Source organism: Mustela erminea, chromosome 1 (assembly GCF_009829155.1).
Source record: "Mustela erminea isolate mMusErm1 chromosome 1, mMusErm1.Pri, whole genome shotgun sequence".
In the NCBI taxonomy this organism is placed as follows: Eukaryota; Metazoa; Chordata; class Mammalia; order Carnivora; family Mustelidae; genus Mustela; species Mustela erminea.
This window is the reverse complement of record NC_045614.1, coordinates 60,635,081-60,642,280: the sequence shown is the minus strand read 5'-3', so window position 1 is coordinate 60,642,280 and position 7,200 is coordinate 60,635,081. Positions and strand designations below refer to the sequence as shown.

The 7,200-nt window shown below is 37.7% G+C and overlaps 1 pseudogene; it reads right to left on the bottom strand.

Moving 5' to 3' along the window:
• On the bottom strand, window positions 1-5,508 carry LOC116589181 (annotated as a pseudogene).
• Window positions 5,509-7,200: the final 1,692 nt, after the last annotated feature.

Genomic DNA, 7,200 nt, shown 5'->3' with positions numbered 1-7,200 from the left:
AGCAGGTTGTAAGGAGGAGGAAGAGGAAGGGGAAGAGAGGTGAAATTCAAGGGGTGAAGGCCTCAGGTAGGCAGCTGGCTCCTGCCAGTAGGAAAGGGACAAAGGAGAAGGCAGTGAGTCTTGCAGGGAGGGTGGGGGGTAAGGGTTACAGCTTATGACGGAATCTGGACAGGAGTAATAGGGATACTAGTCATTTGAGTCCACCATTGGCAAGCTGGGCTGGGTGTCAGGGCAGATAGGCCTCCCTGGGCAACGGCACATGAGAGAAGGTGGAATTCTTCTCTGAGGAGCAGGTGGAGCTTTGGGTGTTGGGAAAACATAGACAGTATTGTTCCAGGGCCAAGGACAGGTCCGGGTACTCCTGGTTGGAGGTCAAGGCCACAGTATGATCCAGGTCTTCTACCAGCAGCTTGAAGGTACCACATGCCAGCCACCCCTCATTATTGTGTATAACTCTCTGGTGCACTTACTGGCTTATCCATCAAATGACTCCTTCAGCAGCTTGAAAACCACCTCCACAGGCACTCCAGGATATGGGAGGCTTCCAGAGTGAAGATTTTGCACAGGATCACCCCAAAAGACCAGAAGTCACTCTGGTGGATGTAGATCTGGTCAAACATGGCCTTAGGGACCATCCACTTCACAGGCAGTCCACTGTTGGTTGTCTTTTTATAGTAACTGATGTGGTGATATCTCTGGCAAGGCTGAAGTCTGAGATCTTCATCATGTTGTCCTTTGTCACCAGCACTTCCCTGGTGGCCAGGTCTTGGTGTATGCACTTCTTGGAGGCAAGGTACTCCATGCCTCAGGCTACCTGATAGGCACAGGATACCAGGTCCTTGGAGGAGAGTTGCTCTGCTGCATTGTGGCTGATATTGTAACAGTACTCCAGGTCAGGAGGCCTCTGGGCCTGCAGGTACTCCTGTATGTCGTCTTTGGAGGCATATTCCATGATAGTGTACGAAGGACCGTCCTGTGTGCAGGACCCAGCAGGTTGATGGTGTCCTTGTGCTGTCCAATCATCTTCATCATCTCCATTTCTGAGATTAGGTTTGACAGGTCTTTCTCTGTTGCATCTGACTTCAACATCTTCACAGACACTTTAGTCAAATGGTTGGATTTGTCTTTGTCCAGCCCAATGGCCTCCTCCAACACCACCTGCCCAAAGTAGGCCTGTCTTAGGGGTCTGCCTAAACTGCCTACAACCAGCCTGCCTCAAGGCAGTTATGAACTCTAGATTATCCTCAAAAACATTAAACCACAAGCTAAAAATTCTCTTCACTAGGTCTCTGTCGCAGGTCTAATTTTCTTATCTTTCATCATTTATCTTTTTCCTAATTCTTATTTTCAGTATAGTTTATTTTGCTTCCAGGTGTTTCCCCTGGTTTCTGTATGCTGTTTCATAGGGAAGAATTATCCTGTCATAAAATTATTTCTTGAGCATTCATTACATCTCTCAGTTAAAATGGGTTCTTTTATGGTATTGATTCATTTGAGTTTTCTCAAAATGGGAAGAATTTTCAAAATGGTGTTTTCCTCAAGGTTCAGAGTATGTCTTAGCCTCATCTTTACTCTTTTTGAAATTCACTTTTCAAATTCTTGTCCCTCTTTTTATCTTTTTAAATTAAAATGTTTTATTTTTACTATTTTTTTATTTGGGTATAGTTGATATTCAGTGTTACATTGGTTTCAGGTTTTCAGTATCTCCATACATTATTCTATGATCACTACAAATATAGCCACCATCTGTCACCATATAACACTATTATAATATCATTGACTATATTCTCTACACTATCCCATATCTCTTTTTAAAATCTCTGATTTTTATGTTTTCTGTTATTCCAATTTTCGACCATCATTTTACTTGGTTACTTTAATAAAATATGCCTGATTACACACTCTTTGCTGAAAACCATAGCATTTGATTTATAGTAGTCTTCTTCTTCTTCTTCTTTTTTTAAATTAACATATAATGTATTATTAGCCCCAGGGGTACAGGTCTGTGAATCGCCAGGTTTACACACTTCACAGCACTCACCACAGCACATACCCTCCCCAATGTTCATAACCCCACCACCCTCTCCCTACCCTCCCCACCCCCCCGGCAACTCTCAGTTTGTTTTGTGAGATTAAGAGTCTCTTATGGTTTGTCTCCCTCCCGATCCCATCTTGTTTCATTTACTCTTTTCCTGTCCCCCAAACCCCCCACATTGCACCTCCATTTCCTCATATCAGGGAGATCATATGATAGTGTCTTTCTCTGGTTGACTTATTTTGCTAAGCATAATACCCTCTAGTTCCATCCATGTCAACGCAAATGGCAAGATTTCATTTCTTTTGATGGCTGCATAGTATTCCATCGCATATATATATACCATTCATTTGTTGATGGACATCTAGGTTCTTTCCATAGTTTGGCTATTGTGGATATTGCTGCTATAAACATTTGGTGCACGTGCCCCTTTGGATCATATAGCAGTCTTCTTTACCTCTATCAGAACCCCAGGAAGCTTTATTTATTTATTTACTCACATAAACAGATGATCCAACACAACGTCTTTTGATGTTCAAATGTATTATAATGTCTTACCGCTTAACACTATGCTTACTGCTCTCTTTCACTGTCTGACTAAATCCTCATCATCACTATGCCATTTAATGAGAAAGAACATTTGAACTCAGAGTTCTCTCCATATCAGGGAATGAAGACTCCACCCTTCTGTTTGTGCAGGTAAAATAAATGTTGATATTGTCTGTCCTGCACATACCCCATCCTGTTCACCAGAATATTCACCATCAAAATATATACAAAATGAAAACCATACCTCACCACTTCTATTACCACCCAGCATGCTAAAAACACCGTCATATGTTCCTGAATTATTGACTTGATTGATAACCCCACTTCCACAGCATACTGCACTCCTTTCTCCCTGCAAATTTATTTTGGTACAGCAATTTAACCTAAAAATCAAGTCAGATGATTTTATTCTGCTGTTGAAAGTCTTTTGGTATCTTCCCCTTTCATATTAAATAAAAACTGAAGGCGTTTCAATGTACTAGAAGGTCATACATCAATACGTTCTTCCTCTCTCCACCACTATGAACTCCTCATTGGCCTCCTTGCTTTTCCTCAAAAGTAACAGACAAGCTGTTCACACAAAGTCTATAGACTTACTTGCTCTGCCTAGAGCAATCTTTTCCTTTAATATTTGTATAACACTCTCCTTCACTTCCTGGGTCTTTGTGCAAATAACATCTCATAAATGAGATATAACCACCCAACACAAAATAAAATTAACTTTCATCCCAGCATTCTCCAATGGCTTTTACCTTTCTTGTATTGCTTTGTAACACTTATCACCATCAACCATCAATCATTATTCTATTACTGGTTTATTTTCTTATTGGAGACAGAGAGAGAGAGAATTGGGAGGGTGCGCAGAGGAAGAAGAAAACACCCCACTGCCTAGAAAGCCTGCTGGGGAGTTACATCCCAGGACCCTGAGATCATGACCCAAGCCAAAGGCAGTCACTCAATGGACTGAGCCACCGAGGTGCCCCTCTATTATTGGTTTATTTCACTATTATATTTCAAAAGAATGTAAGCTCTTTGTGGTCAGGTATTTTATATGTTTTATTAATTGAAGTATTCTCAGAAAGGTAGCTGGCAGATTGTAAGGGCTCACTAAACTGTATTTTGTTGTTATTATTGGGCTCCTTTATGGGCTTTACCTCTTACGCTAGAAGTCTATCCTTCAGATGTAAGCAATAAGAATAGAGCCCTGCTGCCTGTTCAAATGAGTAAAAAGCCTGTATTAAGTGGATATTTTAAAAGCTAAATGAATGGCTTAATAGTTGTATATAGGGGGAAAGGGAACATATTTTCCACAGTTTAGAAGTGGAGTTCTTTTATAGAGTTCTTGTACAAGCCTACACTATTGAACGATAATGGGCAGTTGTACATTACAATTATACAAACACTTTGGTAATTTATATCCTTTTTTTGTAATTCATGACTGGATCATTTAATTCCTTAGGAGCATTATAGCATTTCAACTTTTCATGTTCAATAAACTTATTGGGGTTGCTACCTTTTTTATTCAAATGGAGAAATAGTCATGATTTAATCTAAATAAAGTGTTATTGATTGTGTTGTTTTCTAGGAATGAGTCGCACATGCTAGTTTAAAAGTTTTGTTAAATTCTCAAGTCTGTCACTGATAAAAGCCTTTTGTAGATTAGTAGCTTGATCAAAACGGAAAAGTTATGTAACACCAATTGTTATACTATCTTTGTTTCCATCTTGCATTGTAATAACACCCATCTTAACTCTATTTAAGACAAATCATTGCCAGATGGCTTTCTGGCATTGATTGCATGATATGAAATCTAGTATAACTAAAAGTGTTTGGTTTTAGTAGCATATAAATCAATTTAGAAAAATATATGTATTTGAATATAAGATAAAGTTTTAAATTATTTGGCAATAGTAAACTAAACTTTTTTTTGTAAATTTTTATTTTCTAAAATTTCATTGAGCTCTTTTGCAATAAGAAACAAGTTACAAAAAATTAAGGTTTATTTACCCCAATTCAAAATTATTAGGAATATAATCATAGAGGTTGAAGTATTTAAAATATTGAACCCAAAATATTTTATTAGGTAAATTCATGAATGCTGAGCATTCACTGTTAAAATATACTAATACTATTGATAGACTGGTAGAAGCCTAAAATCAAATATTTATTAAATATTTATATCCATATCTTTTCATGGCTTGGTAATTCATTTCTCTAGCATTAAATAATATTCCATTGTTTGCATGTACTACACTTTATTTGACCTTTCACCTATGGAAGGATATCTTGGTTGCTTCCAAGCTTCTGTCAGTTATGAATAAAACTACTATAGACATCTTTGTGGGTATAGATTTCATCTTCTTTGGATAAATACCAAGAACTGCTACTGCTGAATCATCTGGCAAGAATATGTTTAGTTTTGTAAGAAACTGCCAAGTTGTTTTCCATTCTTTATTCTCAATAGACATGGAAGAACATTCCTGTTGCTCCACATCCTCACCAACATTTCGTGTTCTGTTGTCAGTGTTCTGGATTCTGGGTATGTACTGGTGTCTCTTTTTTGTTTTAATTTGCATTTTCCTGATGACATATGATGTGAAGCATCTTTTTATATGCTTATTTGCCATCTGTAATATTTTCTTTTGTGAGGTATCTGCTAAGGTCTTTGGCTCATTTTTAATCAGGTTTTTCCCCCATTGTTGAGTTTTAAGGGGTCTTTGTGTATTTTTGATTAACAGTCCTTTGCCAGATGTGTATTTTGCAAATTTTTTCTCATAGTCTGTGCTTTGCCTTTTCATTCTCTTGGCATTGTGTTTCACAGAGTAGACATTTTTAAATTCAGTGCTTGTGCTTTTGTAGCTAAAGTTATCGACAAAACCAAGGTCATTTAAATTTTCTTCTATATTACCTTCTACATGTTTCATGTTTAGGTTTATAATCCAATCTGAGTTAATTTTTGTGAAGAGTGTATGATATCTGCCTGGATTTATTTTATTTTATTATTTTATTTTATTTTTATTTTATATTTTTACATTTAGCTTCACCATTACTCCAGAACCATTTGTTTAAAAGATTGTATTTTGCTCTCTTGTATTGCTTTTGCTTTTATATTAAATATAAAATATAATTGATAATATATATTCTGTTCCTTTAATCTAGTCTTTCTGTGGTATTACAATATCTTGCTTACAATTATCGTTATGGTAAACTTTTTTTAAGATTTTATTTATTTATTTGACAGAGAGAGAGATCACAAATAGGCAGAGAGACAGACAGAGAGAGAGATGAGGAGAAGCAGGCTCCCTGCTGAGCAGAGAGCCCAATGCGGGACTCGATCCCAGGCCCCTGGGATCATGACCTGAGCCGAAGGCAGAGGCTTAACCCACTGAGCCACCCAGGCGCCCCATCGTTATGGTAAACTTTGAAGTCAGTCCTCAGTCTTTGTTCTCCTTCAACACTATGTTGACTATTGTGAGTCTTTGCCTCTCCATATAAACTTTAAAATAAGTTTGTTAATATTAAAAAAAAAGAACTTGCTGGAATGCATTAATTGTATAGATAAACTTGGAAACCAGTGACCTCTTGAGCTTAGCAGGAGATAGACCATGGACATCAGTTGTCACAGTGGTGCCTCTGGCAGAACCTATTGCAAATCCCTAGGCAAAATGAGACCTCAAGGATCTGAGAGAATGTCTAAGAAGTACTTGATACATCCCTTGAGTATGGTTTATTGAAGTGTCCACCTGTCTGAAAGCTGGGGAATCTAGATAAGGGAGGGAAAATTAGTTATGATAAAACATATCAACAAACATCAATAAATTTTGTAAAACTAATTGTCATGGCTCATATACAATATGACCAACAGAGGGACCATCAGAAGGAAAGCATCAGTTATGTTTATTGTGAAATTTTTTATTCAAAATAAAGCAATGTGAGGGGAAGACACAATGAGAAAATTACCATTTTTTAAATGGTAAACTTCTTACAAAATGGAATAGGTTTTATATTCTAAGTAGTATATTGAAAAGTAAAACATTGGGGCGCCTGGGTGGCTCAGTGGGTTGGGCTGCTGCCTTCGGCTCGGGTCCTGATCTCAGGGTCCTGGGATTGAGCCCCGCATCGGGCTCTCTGCTCCGCAGGGAGCCTGCTTCCCTCTCTCTCTCTCTCTCTCTGCCTGCCTCTCTGCCTACTTGTGATCTCTGTCTGTCAAATAAATAAATAAAATCTTTAAAAAAAAAAGAAAAGTAAAGTAAAACATTAAAAAATCAAATTTTAATTAAAAAAATTATGTAATTTAAAAAAAGGTTAAAAATAGCAGAACCATTTTTCTTATAACTGGGAAATACATTGTATATATATCTATCAAAAATAACTTGTCATGGGGGCGCCTGTGTGGCTCAGTGGGTTAAAGCCTCTGCCTTCGGCTCAGGTCATGATCCCAGGATCCTTGGATCGAGTCCCACATCGGGCTCTCAGCTCAGCAGGGAGCCTGCTTTCTCCTCTCTCTCTGCCTGACTCTGCCTACTTGTGGTCTCTGTCAAATAAATAAATAAAATCTTTTATTAAAAAATTTTTTAAAAATAACTTGTCATGTCTGGAATCAGGAGCATATGGAA